This window comes from Coturnix japonica, chromosome 1, assembly GCF_001577835.2.
Source record: "Coturnix japonica isolate 7356 chromosome 1, Coturnix japonica 2.1, whole genome shotgun sequence".
Taxonomy (NCBI): Eukaryota; Metazoa; Chordata; class Aves; order Galliformes; family Phasianidae; genus Coturnix; species Coturnix japonica.
Window position 1 is genome coordinate 109572985 of NC_029516.1, and position 24635 is coordinate 109597619.

Here is a 24635-nt window from a genome sequence, read left to right on the forward strand (position 1 = left end):
ATGTTCTAAAGGAAATATTGAACCTCTTTATCTAATTCACATTATGTGTCAGTGAGACAAACTTTGGTGATTCCTTATGAACTTGAAATATCTTTTTCCTCAAAGATTCATATTCAATCTCTTAAAAAAAAATAAAACAGCTAATTACCTCCTGAAAACATTTTATTTTATTTTATTTTATTTTATTTTATTTTATTTTATTTTATTTTATTTTATTTTATTTTATTTTATTTTATTTGTGATAGCATGTGGAGTAACATATACAAGGAAGTCAGCTGAATTCTCCAGCCCATACACTTATTAGTTGGTAATACATTATCAAATAACTCAATGAAATCAGCTACAAGAAACATTTAACTGTGGTTGTTAGTAAGAAACTCTATTGACTGGGAGAGAGAATGGGCTATTAAACTCTATCAGTTCTATTCAAGAGCTATTCTGATAGTTTTTATTAAAAAAATCACTTTTCAGAAATAAATAAATAAATAAATAAAAGGAAGCTATAGCTCAAAAAGAATCAGATAATTTCCTGAGAGCTTTTGGGCAATAACCAACTTTACATACTGCAGGAGCTGGAGGGATGATTAATATCAGCCTGGAAAAATGCCAAGTGAACGAGAAGATGGCTGCTTCAAATACGTCAGAAAGAATCTCCAGGGAACACCTCTCAATGGAAAGAAAACTAAAAAATTCTTTCGAACTGAGGAAAAAAATACTTTGTTCAAGCAGAACTTTTACAGTTTAAATTGATTTTGCCCATACATAAGCCACTAGGTCTATGACAGTCTGAAACAGAACTCAGTACTTGATTAAGATTACTTGCATTTTAGTTACCTTTGAGAGTCAACTTTCTCTTAAAAAACTACTCCATCTCAGAAGTCCTTCACAATGAGACCTACAAAAAGGCAGATATTTAAATCCTATTTCTTGCTTGTGCTCTCTTCGTCTTTTTCTTTGGCTTCTTACCCTTTCTTGGATATAAAGCCATTCTCATATGGTGGCAGCTTTTACACTGTCTTTAATTTTCATAGAATTATAGAATCACAAGGTTGGAAAGGACCTACAACATCACCTAGTCCATCCACCCTCCCATTATCATTGCTACCACAAGCCACTAAACCATCTCTCATAGCTCCTCATCCAGACACCTCTTGAACACTGCTAGGGACAGCGACTCCACTACCTCCCTGGGCAACCATTCCAGTGGAATTCCTGGCCACAGTTTTGATGGATAGTAACAGGTATGTGAAAGCTCAGTACAACAACAACAACAACAAAAGGTACTAATTTCTCTGTTTTAAGGTTAAAAGTTTTAAATTACTTACTTCACTCATTGTACTACATTATTACATGTTTGCTAATGGAACAACCTGGAGCTCAGAACTAAACAGCCCACTTATTGCTCTCACAGCAAATGCAAGGAAACCAACATTTTGTGTGTGTGTGTATATATATACATATATACACACATGCACACATGCACATTAGCAGCAACATAAAGTTTGTTTGTAGTCACAATATGGGAGAGTAAGAGAAATACGGAAAAATAGCTAATCAGTGACTCCCATGTTTTGTGAATCGAAGTTGCTTCAATAGTTTCATGCTTGGGCATCTGAGTTTGAAGCTCTGTAGTTGCAGTGTGCCTGTAGGTAAAAGTCTTAATAAATTTGCTTAAAAGTTATCACAGAATCACAGAACTGTAGGGGCTGGAAGGAACCTCTAGGGATCATTGAGTCCAACCCCCCTCCCAAAACAGGTTCCCTACACCAGGTCACAGGCTTCCAATCGGGACTTGAATATCTCCAGAGAAGGAGACTCCACAACTCCCCTGGGCAGCCTGTTCCAATGCTCCATCACCCTCACCGTAAAGAGGTTCTTCTGCACATTTATGCGGAACTCCAGAAGCATATGTCTCTGTGCTTCTTTTGCAATGCATTTCTGTGTATTTCAGTGCCAGTAAATATCCTCAGACTGTCACGGATTACTTAGATTTACCTATGCCTGTGACAGGGGAAGCCACCCCGTGGCCCCCCCCCCCCCGGGGCCCGGAAAGGAGGGGGAAAAGGGGAGTGGGATAAAACAGCGACAATCTAAGGAGGAAAAACTTATTTTACTAAATATGATATCGAAATACAAGATAACACAATATAATATAATTGAGGCTAACAAATCGAACAAAACAGAGAGAGAGAGTCCCCGAAAACCGAGAGGCCTACTGTGAACTTTAGGCGACATGGCTGGAACGCTTCCCACTCTCCGAGAAGTTCGAGAGAAGAAGGAGGGCACTCCAGCCTGGAAACGAGATTATATAGAGTCCTGGTCCCGTGACTTATTGTTACCCCTGTTGTTCTCTGGGATATGTAGTCTTCTTCTGTGGACTGCACATTCAATAGAAGTATCCATACTTTACATGATGTTATGATGTGGAATACTGATAGCAAAATTACAAAATTACAAAACCATGACATCATCACATTTCACATTTAACTCATAATCAACATGCTGACAAATCATGGTTTATTGTCCAGCCACCAAGGCAAATAGACTGCACAACAGCAAAAGACTGGGAAATATTTGCTGTTAGACATCGGGTTTGTTTCCCCACACACCACTTTTCTCAGCTTTATGTTGCTTTTTAAAAAAAATTCCTGTTCTACTTCTTATAGGATTTCATCATAGTATCATAGAATGGTCTGGGTTGAAAAGGGTCTCAAAGATCACCTAGTTTCAACCCCTCTGCCACGGCAGGGTTGCCAGCCACTAGACCAGGCTGCCCAGAGCCACAACCAACCTGGCCTTGAAAGCGTCCATATCTTCCTTATTTGCTCATTGGTTCTTTTTGTAAATTCACTTTTCTTCCAGCTGCACATTTCAGGCAATCTGCAAATTCTTCTTCAATCCCCAGGACAAAATTCTGTATCAGTCTAAATAGTGGTCTCCAACAAATCAGAAGAAAGTGCTTGCTACCTGCATACTATTACCTGTATGGAAAAAGAGGTTAATACTGGGAAGGCAGCTAGCATAAACTGTGAGTACTGTAATTGAAATAAGCTATATGCATGTTCCAAAGGATGTATTTACAAAATTACCACTAGTTTTTGATTGATTTATTTTTTTTTTTCCCCCAGAGATCCCTTTAAGGTTGGCAAATATTTTCAATAGAGAAGGAAAGCATGCATCACTAATAACATATTCAGCACACAGTTTTTGTCTCTCCGCTTGTCTTGATCTGCTTCTCCTTGCCCGGCTGTCTTGCTTCAACAGTCTTCCTGAGGTTGAATTCAGTGTAAAACCAGAAGGAAGTAGTTTGTATGCCATGTAGGCCATAAAGTGACTGTGTTTGTCTGATCTCTAGTTGTGAATGCAATTTCTGCATTTGAAAGCATTATAGTTGCCTGATGCATTAAGGAATATCCTGGAAATCATGGGTGTTGATTGTTCTATTGCATAATTATGAAAATACTTTTATAAAACAGGCCCAATCAAATTTTTATGGCTGGTTATGTCATACATTCTTCAGTTAGCACACACAATTTTTGTTATCTCAGGTGAAATTCTGAGCTCAGGGAATTTACATCACGGAATATTCCTGCACTGATGGTAGGCACATGTAATTGTGAGACAGAAATTAATCTACTGAAAAAAACATGCTATCCCTGCAGACACAAGAACATACTATCCCCATAGAGATTATTCTTTGTGTTTACATAACAGCAAAGATAACAGCAGCACTTAATTGAAGTATCTCCATGCATCAGATTGCAATTAAAGATTTTGTTTTTAGAGTACTGTTATGACTACATAAAAAACATTTCAGTCTGTTGTCTTCTGAAGGGCAAGCATGTTAGCTATTAATCCAATGCATTTATTTTCTGTTTATCAAGAAAAATGTTGCTAGCAATGTGGTTTTTAAATATGTGAGGCTGAAAAATACCTGGTTGTTACCAGCTACTTTGTTTGAGTTACTCATCATTTTTTTACTTGTTCCTGTAAGGGTAGAATTCTCTTGGGACTCAGTAAAACTCCCATTTTCAGAATTTATGTCTATGTCCCAAGATGGAGTATGCAGCCAATTTGAATCTTGTAGCTTCTGGAAACCTGTCCAGCTTTGGATATGCCAGCAGACCCACAGCTGATACAAGGTGTTTCAGGGCTGGGCTTTATAGTGGAGGTTTGCTGGTATGTTGAAACACCAAGTCCTCTTCATGGGAATAACTGAGCAAAAAGGGAATTTGAGCTAAGCATTTACTTGCATGTTTTTGGGCACAGATTATGATGATGCTGGGCTTCCCAGGGGGTAAGTGATCTCACAGGGTGAAATCCTCAGTGGAAAACTTTGCATTTGTGGCTATCCCTTTTGTTGCTGCTCTATTTCCAGTCGGTACTGGTCACACAGTGTGTGCTGCTGGGTCACTGACAGAATTATACTTTAGCTGATTTCAGATATACTTCTTCACTACTTATGCTGGCTGTTCTTTACCCTATCCTCCATGTTGCAGTCCATACATTTGGCAGATATTTGCCCCAGAGCTTAGTCACATCTAGTGTACATCATGTATATTTTTACATTTCTTCTGACTGGCTTTAGATCAGCAGAAGATTTATGTCTCAGCAGCATTATTTCTCTGGCTGAGAACTAACCTTTCTTGATGTTCAGTGCCAGCTCATTCATATGAACTCCAGATCAGCTTCATGCTTCCAGTAGAGTCAGTCAGCAGCCCTGGCATGCAGCTGTGCCAGGCACCAACTTAGAAGTGCTGCAGCAGGGCCTACTCTGGTCCTTTGGTTTCATGGGCCTGCTACCACAGCATCTTTGGTTTTGGCTCCAGGGCACCAAGTTACAATGTGGTGCCCATAACCAATTTCTTATTTCTGAGGAAGAGTTCAGGTGTTGTCCTAATGGCAAACATTAGTTATCAAAAGCATTGCCCTGTAATGTCTGTCAGGAGGTAATTTTATGAAGGAGTTTTATTGCTTGAGCTACTGCAAGGCATCTAACTTGGTATAAAACTGAAATAGAGAAGAGGAAGAAAAGAAACATCAGGTTAGCTTACCTTACACAACTCAGAGTGCCTCAAATGGATTTTGCTGAAGTTGACCTGGATGTATTTTTACGCAGTGTTTGTCAAATCAGAGTTTAAACTCCTGAATAAAGTAAGAATTGATTGCTTTTTGTTGTTGTTGTTATGTGTTTTTTGTGTGTGGTTTTGTTTTTTTTTTTTGGTCTAAAAATTTTTCAGTTTTTAATAACAGAAGTTTCAGTTTTCAATAACAGAAAATCCAAAGTGTTCAACTGATTTGTTATTTACATCACTTGTTGAAATAGTGCATGGGGACAGTTTCATAATTTTATAAAGTTGTTTAAATGGTGTATGGGAAACTATTGATCACAGCCTGAACATCTGACTGACCACCCAAGGCAAGCAATGCATCAGCTGCAGGAGCACAGGTGAAGGTAATTCAGCTGTGCTACCAGAAGGGGTGGAGCTCTACCTCTCCCAGATCTCATTTAAGGGCTGACCACCACTATGGCAGGCTCTCTTTCTCTGCAGGTTGCTTCTATGTGGAGTTTACTTTGGACCTTCAACATTGGTGAGCATTTTTCATTTATTGTAGATTATTTTTCTATCATGATAATCTTTTGTACATAGCATCTGTGTAGCCTCTGTTTACCTATCAACTGTATAATTGTGCAACTGTACAAATGGGAAATTCTATCTTCCTGCTGAAATGCTTGTTTTCCAAACAGCGTTTTTTGATGAAAAAACATAATTCCCAAATTCAGAAGGTGTTGTGCTATGGTTCTCTCTTAAGGTCAATTAGGATAGATAAGAGGAACAATCTGTTTTTCTATTGTCAAATAAATTATCATGTCCAAATTATCATGCACCTAATCTTGGGGGACACTTATATCTTTATTTTTCAGTGTTCTGTTATGTTCAAGCATCACACCAATAAATGTACTTGATTACTTTTTTGCCAGAAGGACACTCTCTACTATAACATGAGGAAGAATAAATCACCATCTGTAAGGATTTTCCTGTAAGAAATTCTTGTAACTGTAGCTGTGGTTTGAGCATGGAAGCATTTTTCTGCTCCATATATCTGCTAAACAACAAATATGGGACTCCACAAAAACAAGTGACCTAAACTTTATTTTCTGTTAACATCCAGCATCCATCCAACAAATCAACAATTTTATCAGATTCTGTGAAATTACTGTCTGGTTTTCATGACCAAAACTCATCAATAGAAAATAAATGAGGCCGTTAGAAGAATGATATCTAGCAGAGATGACTTAGCAGGTCTTGATTTTTATAATAGAATAAATCTGAGCTCAAAAGAAAATGGTTGTGCTTGACATATTAATTCCTTTATATCAGTGAGGCAATCTACAGACTAGGCTGGAGCATTCTTTGAATGGAGTATTTTAGAGAAGTAACGCACGTGCCCTTGATTACTTAATTCTAGGTCAAAAAAAAAAAAAACAACAACAAAAAACCAACCAACCAAACAGCAACAACAAAAAAAAAAACTGTGGGTAGATGCAGGATTTAAATTGGCCCGTTGTCTGTTACCTTCCAGGAATGAGGAGTGTCAGATCAAATTCTTCTGTGGCTCCTCAGAAACCTGAAACAATTGTGTTTACATCACTGCCATTGTCCAGTCTTCCTCTGATCCAGATGCTCAGCAGTTCTGGTACTCACATCAGCTGTATGAGGAAACAGAAGCAGAAAGTGAAGCTAGGGCTCCCAAGGACAAATACAGAGAAGTGACTCCTGTCCCTCTGGCTTGCATAACACAGCTACTGAACAATCTGATTTGGTGCTCTTGGAGCTAACTCACTTACCTAAAAGCACATTTCCACCGAGAGACATTAACATAAGTTAAGGGGAAAATTAAGATAAATGTCACTAAAATAATAATGGGGGGGGGGGAGGGGAAGAGAGAATCTTAAAATAATTGATCTTTTTTTCCACTTGTTCTTCATAATTTCCCAAATCATACTGGGATTGTGGTCTGGTATATAGTGAGAGAAACATGTCAATGTTAGAATCAGGTCTGATTTTTACCTATTTTCCGCAATATGATGGTTCTCTAAAGCTGCTACCAAGGCAGTGCCTCATCAGTAAACCCATGAAGGGATGAATTTGGAGATTGTAACTACAGAAGGAAGCCAGCATATTTGTTCTCTGAAGTGTTTCAAGGCATTCTCTGTCCATCTGATAAGCTACCAGGGTCCCTTGCTCATAAAAGTAAGATCGCTACCCTTCTCTCTACTCCTGTCTCTCCAGCTCTCTCAGTGGGATTTCTGGTGAACACTTTTGAAGTGATCCTGTAAACATCCCAGGGAGGAAGTGACAATCTGTCAATGCCATGTTTTTCATGGTATTATTGAAGAACCACTCTAAGTTCCTTTCCCATTTTCTGCTTATGGTAGCAGATGATTGCTTTCAAAGTCAGGTGAATTTTGAGTCCCACCTCTCCCCTGAAAAGGGATCTTCCCAAGCTCCCTGGCTTGTTCCACATTTTCTTAGAGATATAGCAGTCTTCCTCCAAACTTATTGGAAGCTGTGTTGTACTTTTAACAAAAAACTAAGAATTCTTACAAGACTTGATAGAGCTTTTATGGGAGGAAGAAAATCTTGCCAAGTGGAAAGTGGCTGTTTCACACGTTATTTTGCCAGATAGTTTTTTTTTTCTCAAGGCTCTTCTCCAGCAGCTGAACTGTTTTCAGTCACTCAAAATAATTGCAAAATGAGCAGAAAAAAAAGCAAAGCTCCCACTTAGCAGTGATCTGTGATAAACTAAAAAGGAATATGTTGGAAAAAATGAAAATTGCTAGTTAGAGGTCATGGCTCAAATACTTCTTAGTGGGGAGCAGCTGGCATCCTTGTTTAGCTCAGCTGCATGTAAATGCTAATGCAGGCCTTTTTGTCTTCGCACACCCTGCAGTGTAGTCAATAATCCAAATCATTCCTCCACATGATTTGTTTTCACATCAGCCTTATACTCAAAAGCAGTATGTACCCCAGTCACAAAAGCTTCCCTGAGAAATAAAATCACTGGATTCAGGTACTTTAGACTCTGACAACCAAACTGACCTTAGACTGCTACGGCCTTCTTTAAGCACTGGGTGCCTATGCTAGGCTACTTGAGCTTTTGCGTTGGGGTACAAATATGCTGTAAGTGAGGTAATTATTGATGTTTGGTCCCACTAGTGAAAGTTTTTAGCTTCCTAGAGAAAGCATCTCTTGTGATTCAAACATTTGACTGACAGACAATAAAATATAAAATCTTTTGTTAAAGGAAACACCAAATGAGCAGATTTAAAATTTTACTATTTCTTGAAAAAGGAGTAAAGAAGTTTATCTTTTGGACCAGAGCAGTTGTGTCAAAATGAAATGGATGAAGAATTAATCTTAGAAAAATATTATAAAGAGTATGGTGGTAAACAAAGAGGACTAAATGGTGCTCTTCATGGTATGCTTAAAGAATTCAGATGTGAAAGTCCAAAACTATCGTGTATTGTAATACACTATTGTGTATTCCCCTTTTAAACCAATCTTTTTACAACAAATTAGAAGGATTCAAATGAAATGTAATATCATTTTCTTTAAAAAAAAACAAAAACAAAAACAAATGAAAGCAATTGTTGAGGATCACAGCTTAGGATGTCTTCTTTACCAAGAAAACTGGAAGAAACCATAATACAAAAGAAAATTACTATGTTTCTAGTTAAGTATAATGGTTAAGTAAAATGAAATTGAGGAGAGTCGGTATTTTCCTAATTTCCATTGTTTTTCAGAGTGAAGTTGTAAAGTTCCTCTTAGAAGTTTGGCAGGAGTCAGTCCGGAGGTGGTGTTATACTGGTTTCTGAGGAAGTTTTAATGTGTTCCCTCACTTTTCTGCACCAGAGACTGTTGATTGTAAGAGAAAAGTTTATTTCCAAGATAGAAAGCCTGAAAAAGGCAAGAAGTGAAGTTGAAGAGTGCAAAGTCAGTCTTTAAAAGGGAGAGATGACTGATAGAGTATGGAGAGATTTGTGTTGATAAATGATATGAAAAAAAGAGTGACAGGAAGGTGCCAGTGTTTATAGAAATTTAGAAAACAACAAAAAAGTAAGCCTCTTTTAAGAGAGTTGTAGATCATCTTCTGTTATAGAGAAAGTGGCAAATGAAACTCAGTATTGATAGTTTCAAAGTAGGATGTGCAAGGGAAAACTATCTGTATTTACACATTTATGAGCTCAAAATTAGCTATTATCATTCTGAACAGAGATTATTCCTGTTCATTCTCAGTAAAGAATTGTTCAGCCTTGGCAGTAGTGAAAAAAACACACAAAACAAAACCCCACATCAAATTGGATGTTAAGGGTGATTAGGAAGGGACTAGAGAACAGACCAGAAAACCTTATTATGCTGTGTATAAATCCATGTTGTGTACACATTTTGAATATTGCCTACAATTTTGGTTGTAATTCTCGTTACCTAGTGGAAAGAAAAGAAGATGCAGAGAATAGAAATGAGGATGATCAAAATCTCAATTCAGTTTTCATATGAAAAAATAAAACAGTACCGGACAGAAGAGATATATCTGAGACAGTAAACCATGAAATAATATATACTACACAGAAGCAATGAAAGAGCAGTCTTTTATTATTTCTCATATGTGAGCTCTAAAAGGTACCCAATTAAATTATCAGGCCACCACTGTAACACAAACTAAAAAGAATATTTTTTTTTCACCAAATGTATAACTATGCAGTGTAAATAATGCCTGTTAGCCTATTTTTATAGCCTCATCAACACATTATCAGTAGTGTGCCCTGAGGTAACTACAGATACTGCCAGCACTTTTTCACATATGTAACCTTGTGGATATACGTATTCTGACAGATATTGACAAATGATTGCTCCACTGATGCTGACTATTCTGTGTCTGGCTATCAGGACCTTGGCAGAGAATTTCTGTGATAAGTTCTCCCTGTAATACAGTAAAGAATTGGCCACTCAAGTCATTCATAGAGGAAAGGTGATTTTCACAGGAGAAGTTAGACAAAAATAACGTTGCAAAAAATGAATAGAAATAAGAACCCATATTCAAGTCCAGTGAAGTTGAGATAGAGCACTAAATCTAAACTGGCACTCACTTTGCTTTTGTGAATTACTTGTTTTAATACAATGAAAGTTGCTCTGCTGCAAATTTTCCTGGGGTCTTCATTCATGTTTAACAGTCAGGCAATATTGATTAGGTTCAGGGTCAAGTCTCAATAAGGATTTTAACAGTCTCTTACTTTCGAAACATTTCAGAAGGACTGGAGTGGTAATTTGGGAAAGGCAGAAGTTTGAGATGGACAAATGTTTTGTGCTGTGGTTTCCTGAGCACAGACTAAGGGACATGGAGGCTAGCCCTGGTAGTGGAAAGCAAACACATGGAACTTAAATCAGAACAAACTAACCACAGAAGAAATATGGCAGCCAAAGAAGATTTAATTATAATAAATAACACATTTGAGGTATGCCTGAGTGGAATATATTAAAAACAGCAGTGGCATTATTGTGTAGGTATTACTTTTGATGCTCAACATGTAAACATTAATTGTGCTGGATGTCATTTAATTCTAATTAATTCTGCATCTTACATTCTATGGTACATCTGTTGCTAAGTATTCCCTGATGAGGATTTATGGGTACGTGTGCCATTCTGAGGTCTTTACTAGCAGTAAGACATTTCAGGCAATCAGAATACCTGATGCATGGGGCAATAGCTGCTGATAGATACTAATAGATAATTTATGTATGAAGTGAATGATTTTTCTACCAGTCCATAGTAGCCTCAAAACTACTCAAAAGTGCCTCAAAGTACCAGATAAGATTTTAGTCTGAAAGATGGTTATAATGTGTAGTAGCTAGAGAAATGGAGGTGCAGATCCTTCTGCTGATGGATCTGGAATGTGACAATAAGCAAATAACTTCCATTATCTGTGCCCTTACCTCATAAGGACAAGAACCCTTGGAGTAGGATTTACCTCAGTTTTCTATATAACTCAGCGTGTTACAGCTAAGATCCCTTGTAGCAATAGAACAAAAAAACCTCTACTGGGATTTGAGTCATCTGATCTATTCCTGGTGTTCGTGATGGAATGGGATGATTCTAACATTAAAAGTGTTTGTTTGAGTCCAGTGATCATATGAACTCTTGAGGGTGGCTAATTCAGTGTCTGCACTGTAGATATTTCAGGCTGAGCAGATGAACCCCATTTCTACTCTTTGTACAGTGATATCCAATGACAGCAATTCTAGGTGTTTCTAACACAAATCATGGGGTGTCTTGAGAATGGAGGGTTTTTTTTGATTTTTTTTTTTCCCTCTCTGTTACTAAACATTAGTTTCTCATCTAAGAAATGTTTGGAAGAAATGTGCCAGTTGTAAAAGGTTTCCTTGGGAAAATTCCTTGTGTCCAAGATGCCATTCCAGCTTAAAATAAAAGTGATTAATAAACACATAATCAACTGACCAGTAGCCCAGGGGTCAACACACTTATCTGGGAGCTAGATGATTTTTAAATTCAGGTCTCTGCTCTGCTTAACATTCTACAACATTCAGAATATTTAGGCCATCAGTCTACTGGATAAACTGCCATGTGTATGTATGGGTGTGCACAAGTGTGTGCTTGCGTGTTTCACAGCATTCCAGTATGAAATGGGCATTTTGGAGTGAAAGCTTAGATGGACAGAAGGGAGTTTCCAATTAATCTCTGTCTGTACTTCAGAAGGAGTGAGGCTTCAATGATCACGCAATCCAAAGTTAAGCACTAATTTCAGGATTTGACCTTACATACATGTGATTATTTCCTATACTGTTTCTACAGTAAGATAAAAAGTAATTAGATGTAGGCTGGTTTATGGGAATCAATAACTGACTTGAAAGGGTGAATACTCCAGAGAACAGTTTATACCTATTAACTTGAGTCTGCCTGAACCATCCTGTTCTTTCATCATTCCTGCTTAAATAAATGAAGATGAAGATCAAAGCAACAGCCTTTCCAGGTACATTTGCTAAAATGCGGCACTTGTGAAACATGCCATTAGACTATCTGGTCTTAGAAAAATGCTATTTAGAGGCAGTATGCAATAGTGCTTGTAAAATGCCACTTAATTGCATAAAAGCAATTTTAATTACCATCATTCTGGGTTGAAAATTTGTGATATATATTTGGAAAGAATCCATTTTGCTGCTTGAAGTAGTAGCACATTCAGTTTTCTTCCCTGCCGTTCTCTCCACTTTTCATGCATCAGTACAGTCTTACCTGACATGTTTTGCATAGGACAGTTGGGATGAGAGATTTACCTTACCACTCCTCCCCCCCCCCCCCCCCCCCTCACACCCCCCTCCCAGAGTGATTAGTGGAGAATAGGAAGAATACTACTTGATTGATTTCCTAAGGGAGTAGAATTTCTGATATTGCATTGTCTTTTGCCTATGTGTCCTGTCCCTTTTCCCCAGCAATCATGAAACTTGTCAAATCTAAAACAAAACCAAAACAATTTTGTTTTAAAATCCATATTTCAACCTTCTACTACCATTCTTCTATTGGAATTCAATACTTGACATCAGTTCTCCTACTCAATTTTTTCTCTTCCATTCTGTCTGAGATGTTAGGCCTTCTAGCAATGTAACCTCTTGGAAAATAGCACCTGGTTTTGAAGAGACAGAAAATGCTGAAGATAATTTATCTGCAAAGACATCACCAAGTAAAGCAAAGTATGGTGCCAACATCCTTGTATGCCAGAACTGTAGGCTGATAATTTGTTTTTGAAGCTCACCTGCTTTGCACAAATGATTCACTCATAGCCAGATGGCTGTAGATATAAATGACCATGGACTGTGTGCTGCTGCTTTTGCTTCTATTATATTCCACTCGTCTTCACTTGGCTAACCTGGCTGTGGGGTGAGCCATGAATGGGTCCCTCTCTATTCTCTTCTGATAGGATTTATCTTATCTATCTATAATATAGAAAAACCATGCTTAAATTGACTTCTTGAAGTACCTGATTTCCTAAGGAGAACTTGTTTAGCAAAGACGTGACGCTGCCCTTGAGCCTCCATTCCTCCAGACTGAACAATCCCAGTTCCCTCAGCCACTCCCCATAAGACTTGTGCTCCAGATACACTTTGCACCTGTCAGGTTTGAAGAGGTAGAGAAACCAATGAAGAAATATTTTTGTACTGGTCTCTGTCACTCAGACTTACCTTAGCAAACTTGGACATTAAAGCTTGTATGTGTGAAATACAACTACTTTTCCATATCTGGGGGGAATCTTCTGACCATCCCCAGTGCTATGTCTAGTATCAAAGACTGTGATAATCTCCAATTTAGAAGATCGATTTTCAGTAGTGAATCCCTTCAATGTTCTGAACAAATCTGGAGCAAAAATGTTTCCTACTTGCTACTGGCTTTCACTGGGCTTGTCAAGTCTCTAGACTTTTTCAAACATTTTTGTGTCATATTCATTTAAATATACACGTTGAATGAATTTTAAGTGCTTTCCTGAGATTTAACAACAAGAAAAGCTTAATTGGAAGCACAAGTAATTTGTGACATTGAGTGTTTGCATCAGTCATGGAACTCAGCCAGTGTTTGAAAATTTACAAAAATAATACAGGTAGGAATGCATTCACTGGACACTTTGTAATCATGCCACAGGCTGACATTTTGTTTCAGAAAACATTCATTAAATTATCTGGCATAGCAACAAAATGAGTAAAAATCAAATTATTTGTGGATTTAAACTAAAAATAAAATTCTCTCTTCCTGCTAAACATGTGATTTACTGCTAGTGACTCACTAACATCTACTTCAAAGAAGAATTTCTGTGAGACAGTGATAGAAATTGGTTGATATGACAGGAGTTAAATTAGCAGGAACTAAAATTAGAGGCATACATAGAGATTTAAGTTCAGATATACTGAAAACTTTGCAATCGGGACAGTGTATTTTTCAAACCAAATTATTATTTTATATTAATGTCAGTCTAAGCATTCCTCTTTGAAACTCAGCTCTTTATATGATTTGCTGCTTGGAAACCTGTTACCCTTCAGCATATGACAGGTTCTGGAACCAAATCCCCCTAGGCTAGCTGCACCTCAGTATCAGATAAATGAATTTTATTTAAGTTAGCACTGTGGAAACCTTCTCTGACCCCTGCCTTTGTCTACATGGAGTATATTGGATATTGTGTTGAGTGACATGGTTTAGTGGGAGCTATTGGTAATAGGTGAACGGTTGGACTGGATGATCTTTTAGGTCTTTTCCAAACTTGGTGATTCTATGATTCTGTACGTGTTCAAAGGAGGGCAACAAAGCTGGTGAGGGGTCTTGAGCACAGGCCATATGAGGAGAGGCTGAAGGAGCTGGGAATGTTCAGCCTGGAAAAGAGGAGGCTCGGGGGAGACCTTAGTGCTCTCTATGACTACCTGAGGGGAGGTTGTAGTGAGCTGGGGGTCGGCCTCTTCTCTCGTGTCATTAGTGATAGGACTAGAGGGAATGGTTTCAAGCTGCGGCAGGGGAGATTCAGGCTGGACATTAGGAAACATTACTTCTCAGGGTGGTGAGGCACTGGAACGGGCTACCCAGGGAGGTGGTGGAGTCACTGACCCTGGGGGTGTTCAAGGAGCGACTGGATGTTGTGTTGAGGGATATGGTTTAGTGGGAGCTCTTTCATGTGAATTTTTTGGGTAGTAAAATTCAGTTAATGTGTTTCTTTGTATGTTCATCAGTTAGGTGAGATAGGGCAATTAGGTCTACCCTGACTAAGCAGACAGAAATCATGAAGATTTCTTTGGTTCTTATGTGCTATGTTTATCAAGGAAATAAGAACATGATCTAATACACTCTTCATACTGGCTATCTTTTTGGTACCATATCTCTTTCTCATTAATGTTTTTCTGATTAAGTTAGCTCAGCGTACTTGCAGATCTTTCTGAAGCTGACAGACCAAACTTTCTAAAAAGAAATACCAGTAACTGTTTTCCAGGATTAATTATATTCATTTCTGTGTACATTCAAATCCAGGGGAGCTACCAAATAGCTTGGGCAAAACATCTGAGTGCTGTGATTGCACAATCATTAGACGCCTTCAGAACTTCACTGTGATGGAAGAAAACATTACTTTTACATCCAACTTACTGTTTTTGTCCAGATTTAGATAGGGGAAGCAATAGCACAAAGATTGTATATTAATGAATATAAGATCAGTTTGCAGCAGTAGGCTACCTTAGGTAAGTACCATTACTGCTTAATGGCTATGAAGCACATTAAGGATTTTCTTGTTGTTCATTTAAGTCAGTGCAAACGTTTCAGCTCAATAGCCTGTATGCAGTTGTCAGAGTAAACAGTTCCTCATTAAACATAAGCTCTGGTAGTCACACCAGAAGTTAATGGTGCTTCAAATATGAAATTAAAGATAACAGTAGGTTTCTCTCTATGATTTTAACATAATTATTCCTTTACTAGGGGAAACTTTTTTACCAGTATAGCTATTTATCTCATATGGATTGTTTATAATATAGGCCTGTATTTGAGACTGGGCAAAAAATGAAAACTTTTGTCTTACTAAATGAGCAAAAAACTACAAAAGCTTCACTCTGTACTCTAACACTGAATGTGAAAGGGATGAAATAATAAAAAACTTCGTAGCAGATATGGTCTTTCTTATCAGCATGGTTAATATCCTCTGCAGATGAAAGGATAATCGCAATCAGTTAATCTTAATATTGCATATATTAGGAATTATGTGAGCATGTGGCAGTTAAGTGGAAATTTATAGGATACCTGCAGGCAGAGGTTTTTCCTTTCCTTCAGCAGTTTGTTGATTTCTAGGAGAAGCCTGAGGGGGTATAATAGACAACCCTACAGTTTAACATAAAAATCAACCCAACAGGGTGGAACAAGTCCTATCCAGATGGGTATTGTGCCTCCAGTGCTACAAAAAAGTTGATGTAATTTAGAGAAAGTACACAAGCTTTGGCATTTTCAGGTGTCCATCACTGTGATACTTCCCTAGCATCCAGAAGTCTTGTACTGAGGATTTTAAAGTTGAAATGTCCTATGATGTTCACTGTGTTCAATTTACTTTCCCCCATGAAGATCTTATGAACTTCAAACAAATGCTCTTATCAGTCTCCCCCTCCTCAAGCAAAGAACTCCAGCATTTTAAACTCCTCTGTGTAAGACAGCTGTTTCACAGTCTTGATTTTTACAGTTGACCTCCACTCTTTTTCTAACTCCACTCCATTCTTCCTGAGTTATGAAGACCAGGACTATCCACACTTCTCAAGACATACTCTTGATTTTATACAGCATCCAAGTGAAGACCTTCATCTTATTCTCAGTTCTCCTAATGTTATTCAATACTTTTTGACCATTGTGGCTGTCATTTTTTCACTCAGTGATGTTATGAGCTGTAAGGGATGATTCTAAGATATCCTTCCTGTTAAACTGAAGTTCATCATTGTGGAGATATGCTTGAGACTACTTTTGCATAGTGTAATTTCAAATCTGCCTTGAACCTAACTACCAACTCTTTGCTCTCAAGGTATTTCTGGAGTTGATTACCATTCCCTTGGGGATTTCAGTATGGATTCCCTTCTTCAGGTCATTAACAAAGATGTTTAATAAAGCTGGCCTCAGCGCTTGTCCCTAGTTTAGCCATTGCGTAGATAAAAATTCTTGATACTTTTTTTTTTTCCCTAGAGATACTGTACTGTTAAAATATAAGAGTTATGCATAAAAGATACATTATGTAGCTTTTAAAAATAAATTTTAGTATAAGTCTTCTTATTAGGCACCTGAGAAAGGGAAAAAATATGTCTTCATATTTTCTCCTCATTATTCTGTCTTGTGCTCTTTGTCTTGAGAGAGAGAGAGTACTTGGCCTTCTCTTCCATATCCCCTAGGACTGGTTCATCGGTTTCTTGTTTACTCAGTTCACTGAACTGAAGAACATTGAAGCCCAGGGCAGTGATTATGAAATACTGCAAAGTTAACAGAAGAATTCTCCATTTAATTATAGCACTACTGAGGAAAATAATATATAAGTTCTTAGATCACCTCTAAGCACCGACTACTAGCTTTTTTATGTCTTAATGAATATGTTGCTTTTAGCACTGTCTGCCTCGTGGAACACACAAAAAAGCGAAAGTTAGTAGGCTGAAATAGTCAGGAAAGTCATCAACAAAATGCAAATATAGTAGTCAAAGATGTCCTCAACCTGAACAAAAATGATTTTAAATCTCAACATGAATGGAGATAAGGCAGAGCTGTAAATATAGACTTCTTAGCATACTGATGTGTTTAGCACTGGATTAATACAAAGATGGGGAAGCTGCAGTGTGCTGATAATTAGCAGACCTCTCTATTTTGATCTCCTCAGTAGACTTGCATGGATAACAGACTCCATCTAAAGGTTTTTATTGAAAGAATTTAGCTCATGTATTATTCATGTTATCAGGTGCCTTGACTAATAAGGATCAACCATTTATTCTTTGGGGATCATTACAAGTCAAGGTTTTGTTATATTACTTTTGTGACACAGGTTTTTCTGAGACTCCTGTCTTTTTATTTTATTTTATTTTTATTTTTTTAGCTCCTTGCCAGAAGGGTATAAAATAATACATAGAATGGGTGCTTCTTCCCTTTTATCCTCTACTTGATGATATCTGCCTTGAAATGGACACTTGCAGCTTAGCAGAATGCTCTGAGATTGAAAATAAATAAATAATCTTATTTTGATTTGCAAATATCAGAGGTTTTGCAGAAATACTGTTTTATTCACATCTATCATTTCAGATGAAAGCTGTGTATTTACATCTTAGTCATTTTTCCCTCAGGAGTCTGCTAACATTCAAATCTGAAAATTCAAGATGATACTTAGAAATTCTCCTCAAATGCCCCAATGATGTAATTGACATATGGAACTGAGGATTTAACTCTAATATTCTCCCTTTACTTTTGACCTTATCTGCAAAGAAACAGAGCAGCCCATTTCTTTATGATACTCTCATCTTTTCTTCCTCCATCCTCTCTCTGCCACTGTCCTTCTGCTGTGTCCTTCCAGTCAATAAATGCACAAATGCATTAGTACAGAACTCTCTGACCAAGTGCTGTGGGGACAAGTATCCTTTCTCTTCACCTCTGTGGTTTGATTTCTTTCCATTCATATAATTTTCTTTTTAGGTGTATCTCTATTATTTTCTAAAAAATAGTGACATTGTCCAGTCTTGCTTTCCTTCAAGTTACACTTTTGAAGTGCTTTCTCTGCTTTGTTAATCACGCTTGCAATGATCACTGTATGGCTATCTATCATAGCACAGCGTTTTGCTGTCTTTTGACCTTTCAGGCACCACATGTAATACATAGTTGGCATTTATATTTCTCCTGATCTCCCCAAGCTTCACTCTGTCTCCTTCGGATAGCTTTTGGAGCTCCTGTTGTCCCCCATCTTGCTATATATTTGTGAAGTGCACAGTGCTGGCATTTCAGTTTTGTTAGTAGAAAAGGTCACTGGTTTTAATACTTAGATGTCTTCCTGATGAAGACAAATGAAGAGAAGAAAAAGAATATGCATTCACTTTTAAATTTCAATTAGAGAATCTTCAGAACTCAGAGTGTGGCACAGACAGTCAGGGAGTAGATGGGAAGGTTTGATGAGAAAAAGCTGGTGAAGAGTGTGTACCTATTCCTTATTCAGTAAAACTGAACCAAATCCAATATTGCTTTGTTAATCAGCCAGGAGACAAAACACTGAGAGTTCCACAGCTCAGTTCACCTAAGCTTATCTTTCTGTCTCAGAAGTAGAAGTGATTTTGTTTTACATCACCTTGTAAGTTTCAAGAATTCAGCATTCAGAGTGACAAATGTTGTTCAACTACACAAAAAGACATGGTTAATTACTGTTTTCATAGGGTTGTAGCTATGACTACCATGGTATTTTCATTAAAGAGTAGCACTCAGAGAGTACTAAAAGGAAAATTGCATTGCCTTGCTCACCAGCAGGAAAATCAGGTTTAGTCAGTGTGGGTAGGAGAGGACTGTCATCTTTACTATCAGTAAAGATGAGAAAGAAGGCTATAAATAAAATATTTCTACTTTAGGACCAAGCTACAATAGGTAAGTGGATCTTCTGAAGTGGTTTTCAGTCTTCCTTGATTTTCCTGCCCTTAAACTTTTAAATTTTATTTTAGATTGCTTCTACAACAACATCTGAGGAGGTAGACACATACTGCAGAAAATCTGCTGGAGTGTTAAGATGTTCTTCTCTAATGCATGGAGACATGGGGCAGAGAAACAAGAGTGGGTCCTTCATATCTCTCTGGACTTTTCTTACCAGCCCAGGATCTTAGAATCACAGAATGTCCTGGGTTGAAAAGGATCATAATGATCAAGTAATTTCAATCCCTGCCATATGCAGGGCCTCCAACCACTAGACCAGGCTGCCCAGAGCCACATCCAGCCTGGTCTTGAATTCCTCCAGGGATGGGGCAACCACAACCTCCCTGGGCAACTTGTTCCAGTGAATGGAACTGAGCATATAATGGCTTGGGTTGGAATGGTCCTCAAGGATCAAGTTCCACGCCCCAGCCACAGACAGCGTTGCCAGCTGTTAGATGTTAGAAGTAGTAGACCAGGCTGCCCAGGGCCCCATCCAGCCTTGAACACCTCCAGGGATGGGACATCCACAACAGCCTGTTTCAGCACCTCACCAGCCTCTGGGTAAAAAATTCCCCAACATCTAATCAAAATCTTCTTCTCATGCAATTATAAACATAACAAATATCATTTTTAAATGAAGAAACTACTGTGTTTTTGTTGCTGATTTGTTTGTTCATTGTTTTCCTATTCTTGCTGTAACTACCTTGAAAACAATGGAATTTTTAGGGAGACTACATAATATCCAGAATGATGATTTGCAATTAGGTCCATTTTCTTTTACTTATCAACTAGATGTAGAGAGTTACTAGAAAATATAAAAAAAAAAATTAAAGTTGTAACTGAACACACAATTTAAAGAAATGAAAGGCAATGGATGAGTCTGGTGGAAAAACCAGCACAGTCTGAATTCCCCTTTAGGGAACCTCAGACTCTTATTCTGTGTAGCTGGATTGAGAATATGATGCACTTTGCTACATGTCATGCTGGGGACTGCAACTAATAGTAGCTCCTTAGAGGGACGATCTGTAATTGAATCATACTTCTCACTAACGCACATCACTCTCAGGTTTTTACTTGTTTTGTTTGCTGTGCTAAGTAGTTCCAAATACCACTGAAGATCTTCTTCACTGCTGAGAATCAAAACAATTTTTTTAGGATATGAATGACAGCATTGTGCACAAGCACAGCAACTTCCCTTTCCATGTTGTCACTCAGTGCTTTGCATACATCTTGTCCCTTCCCCAGCATGTTATACGATGCATACTTTTTCGTCTCCAAAGTATTTTCAATTCCCAGCTCACTCTTATCATCTTCCATTCTACTATGCTTTACTTTTATTCTATAAAATGGTGTTCAGTGGCACAGGCTGCCCACAGAGGTGGTGGAGTCACCATCCATGAAGGTGTTCAAGAAGCATTTAGATGTATTGAGGGACATGGTTTAGTGGGAAATATTGGTGGTGGGTAGACAGTTGGACTAGATGATCTTGGAGGTCTTTTCCAACTTTGGTGATTCTACAGTTCTCTGGTTCTATAGTATTGCTCTTTTCTTCCAATTTATCTTCATTTGTAGACTCCCTTTCCATCTTCCCTGTTCTGCTTCTTCCTATTCTCATTTGTTTGAGCTGAATTCCTCTTTTCTCTTTGCCAGTTCCTCACTATCAGATATTTCCTCAAAGTGGCCTTCATGAGCAGCTTGATCCTTGGCCAGGTTTTAGACTTCTATTATCAAAGAAAGACCAATTTGCTTTTCTGATGAAAAGAAAACATAATATCACTATGCTCTTGAAAATCGTATTGAGGAACAGCAAAGATTACATATCTCTGTCCATGTAAGTTTGGCATCTCAGACACATAGTGAAGACAACAGGAAAGAGACGAAAGATCAAACTTAAAATGTGTATGAAGATGAAAAAATGTTGATGTTCTGCTTTGTGAAATCTAGCCATGCAATACCTAACCACTTTCCCTTGACCTGGTTTCATCCTCACTGCAACTGAGACTCCCATCTGTGTGCAGAGGAAGGGCAAGATGAGAAATTCATTGGTATGGGATAAAAAGGTGCATCTCTAAATCTTTTGTGGGACCGTTGATAGTTCTCTGCTTTCTCCATAAGATTTCTGGACTCTTTATTCCTGAATTAGCCACCTGGAGGGCAGGTGGATCATCATGCACAGGCTCTGGAGATAATCCCCTGCCCCTTTGTCTCTGATTCTTGCTGGTTTGCCCGGTGTTCTACCTTGACTAGAGCAGTATGAGTAGTCTTCAGATGCAGGATGGGCTGGAGGAAGAAATGCAGATACATACTCCCCTAAATTCATCTCTTCTGATTTTATTTATTTATTTATTTTTTAAAGAATAGTGTGGGTGGAAGTATTGAGACTTGAGGCTCTCATTACAAATACCACAGAACTGCCTTGTATCTCATGGCCTTGGAGAAACTATGTCTTTATGTAGCCTTCAGATCCAAAGCAAAGAAGCAGCTTATTGCAGAGAGAGATGCCTATGGACTAAGCAAGAGCGTTCATTAAATCCTACCGCATATTTGATCTGATCACCATCAGTGTCACAGCAGCTCACCACTCTACTAATCAGTGTTTCCTACAGCAGCAGCAGCCTCCTCCTCCCTGCCCCCTCTGCCCACTTCCCGCAGCCAACCCAGTTGTGACGTGTATCAAACAGCATCATGCAGTCTCTCCCTGCCTAGGTGAGAACCAGGCTGCCAGCACTGCTTGGAGGACCTTGGGGCATTTCCTGTCCTGAGGAGTGGTGTTAGGTGAGAGATGGTACAGAAACAAATGCCAGGGAGAGTCAGAAGTGTTCAGGAAATGGTTCCAATTGCTCTTTGTCACAGATGATAAGAGGATCTGGGCTCTCAGCTTCAGAGGGGGAAGCAGAGAGAGCTAAAATGTTTCTAAAAGACGTTTTAAAAATCAGAGCTGTAGGATTTGATTGCATGTGGAACTGTATGGGGTAACTGGAGTGAAGAGTAGATTTAGTCATGACTGGCTCAGGTATCCCTTGTCACAAGGAGGATGAGTAAGAGAGAGAAAACCAGGACAGGGTTTTGTCCTTTTCATATTCTCTCTGCTAGGGAAGGGAAATGGAGGAGTGTTGTTAGCAGAATATTGATGAGTAGTTTGATTTTGTCTCCTGACGTGGGTAGTCATGCCAGATGCTTGTTTTAAACAGCAGCAGAGGATCTGAGGGTAACTGTCTGCCCAAAGCATCTCTGCCAGAAAGCACAGCCCTCCTCAGGAGTCACCTAAATCTCAGTGGGTGTTCAGGGAAGTTGGAAAGCTGATATGATGAAGGAAAGCAAAATTCAATCCATTTCTTACCTCCTAAACCATGTGCCTGCCAGGCTACAGCTGCTGTCTTTGGCTATATTCCCCCCAGCAATTCAGAGAGTCACTGCTCACTTCTGGAACGTGCACAGACTGCTGCCTCTCAGGAGAGATGTGCACCATCACCTCTTCTCCCAGGTAACTGTGGTAGGATGAGAGGTAACAGCCCCAAGTTGTGTCAGGGGAGGTTCAGTGTTGAGTATTAGGAAACATTACTTCTCCAAAAGAGTGGTAATACTGCCCAGAGAGGTGGTGAAATCACTGTCCCTGGAGGGTCACCAGCCATCACTTCTCCAACACCCACTCAACCTCCCTTCTGCCCATCAATGAGGACTGGCACTCCAATCACCTACCAGCCCCCCACCGCTACATAACGTTGCACAGACTGTCCCTGCTGGGGCACCTTGCTCTTGCTGAGGTTCCTGTACTTAAGGGAAATGCTCTCCCTTCTGGGAAATTCAGCCTTTAACCATTAGCTGGACCTCCATGGTAAAAGCCAGCCAATGAGGACACCCAAGGGGGGGTTCAGGGGACCCAGTGGGGCAAAATGAGCCCAAAGGGGTGGCCCTGTTCAACCCATTATCTTTATCCTAGGGCATCCCTTACTCCATGGGAAAGGGAAAAGGGAACCAGGCAAGTACCTCACTACTTTGAGCAAGATGGAAATAGTACAACAAAGCCATTAATGTCAGGTGAGAACCTCCCCATATGAACTTGGAGGATCAACTTTTTCTAGGAAGATTCAGGTATTTGAGGAATTTGGATTTGAGAGTCCTTTGGTAGGAGATGAGATGGACGTGGCATTTATTGCTTTGCCTTGAAAGTGTTTGGATGTCACTCGCATCTGATAAATGGTGCATCCTTAGAACCCCCATCACTATTTCTCATGCTGCTGTGAGCTTACGGGCCTTTTAATGCAAACTAAGACTAAGTGCTCGTGTGGGTTTTAGTGCACCGGCTTGCCACATGAGTGAGGTCAGGTCTTCAAACAAAATTATTCAGAGTTAGCCATCATTAATTGTTGAATGATGACTTTCTTCAACAGTTTGCTTGAAGGTGAAATGGGCGCTTGATTATTACAGTGCTATACTGTTTTAACACTCGAAAACAAATACTGAGATCAGTATTACATTCCATTTAAGTTGCAGTTTTCTCTTTATTGATGGATTTTTTTAAATTTTATTTATTTATTTATTTATTTGTATATGTCTGGGGAGCATTTGCTACAGCTTATTTTTAAGCTTGGTTCCCAAGGAAATAATGTTTTCTTGGCCTCTGTGTGTTTATACATGTCTATGTGTCTATTTTACTCTGCTAACTTTTGTCTGGCTGGCAACTTCCAATTTACACCAGAAAACTGAGTTTCCTGAAAGCAAGCAGCTGGGTAAATGTGATGAACTGTAGCAGTGCCTTTATGGAGGATAGGCTATTGCTGACAGCCCCAAATCCAACCACGAGTATCAGATGGCAAAGGGGAATGGACTTCATCATTTCCATCGCTCACATTATTATTTGTTTTCCATACTAAAATCTACAGAACAGGAACGAGGTCTTTCTTATTAACACCTCCACTATCCATCCCAATGGAGGATATTTCCAGCTAGCTGATAAGTCAATCAGTCAGCCTGCGCTGGAACAGTATCACAGAGAGCTGCTGTGAGCCACCATCTGACATTTTAGCTCAGTCCTTGGGCAGCACTTGGTCTTTTTGATATTGTCAGGTGGCATTTCAGACAGAAATACGGAGTAACATTTCTTCTGAAAGCAGTTATATAAAAATGACAGAATTTCACAATTTATGATATTGATGTGAGATCACTCCTGGTAAATTTTTTTTGCTTATGTGTAGGTGTCTGGAAACAAATGGCGTGATAAGTTTAGTCCAGGTCCTTCCTGGGTTTTACTTCTGTTAAAAAATGACAAAGAACACTGCTCTACACAACATGATGTAAACACTTCAGAAACTGATTTCCTTCATCACTAACACAGCCATGGCTTCTTTCAGCTTAGGAAACCAGTGCCCACATGCAGGAGCCTTCAGAGCTGGAATGAAAAGGGGAAGAACAGTGTAACT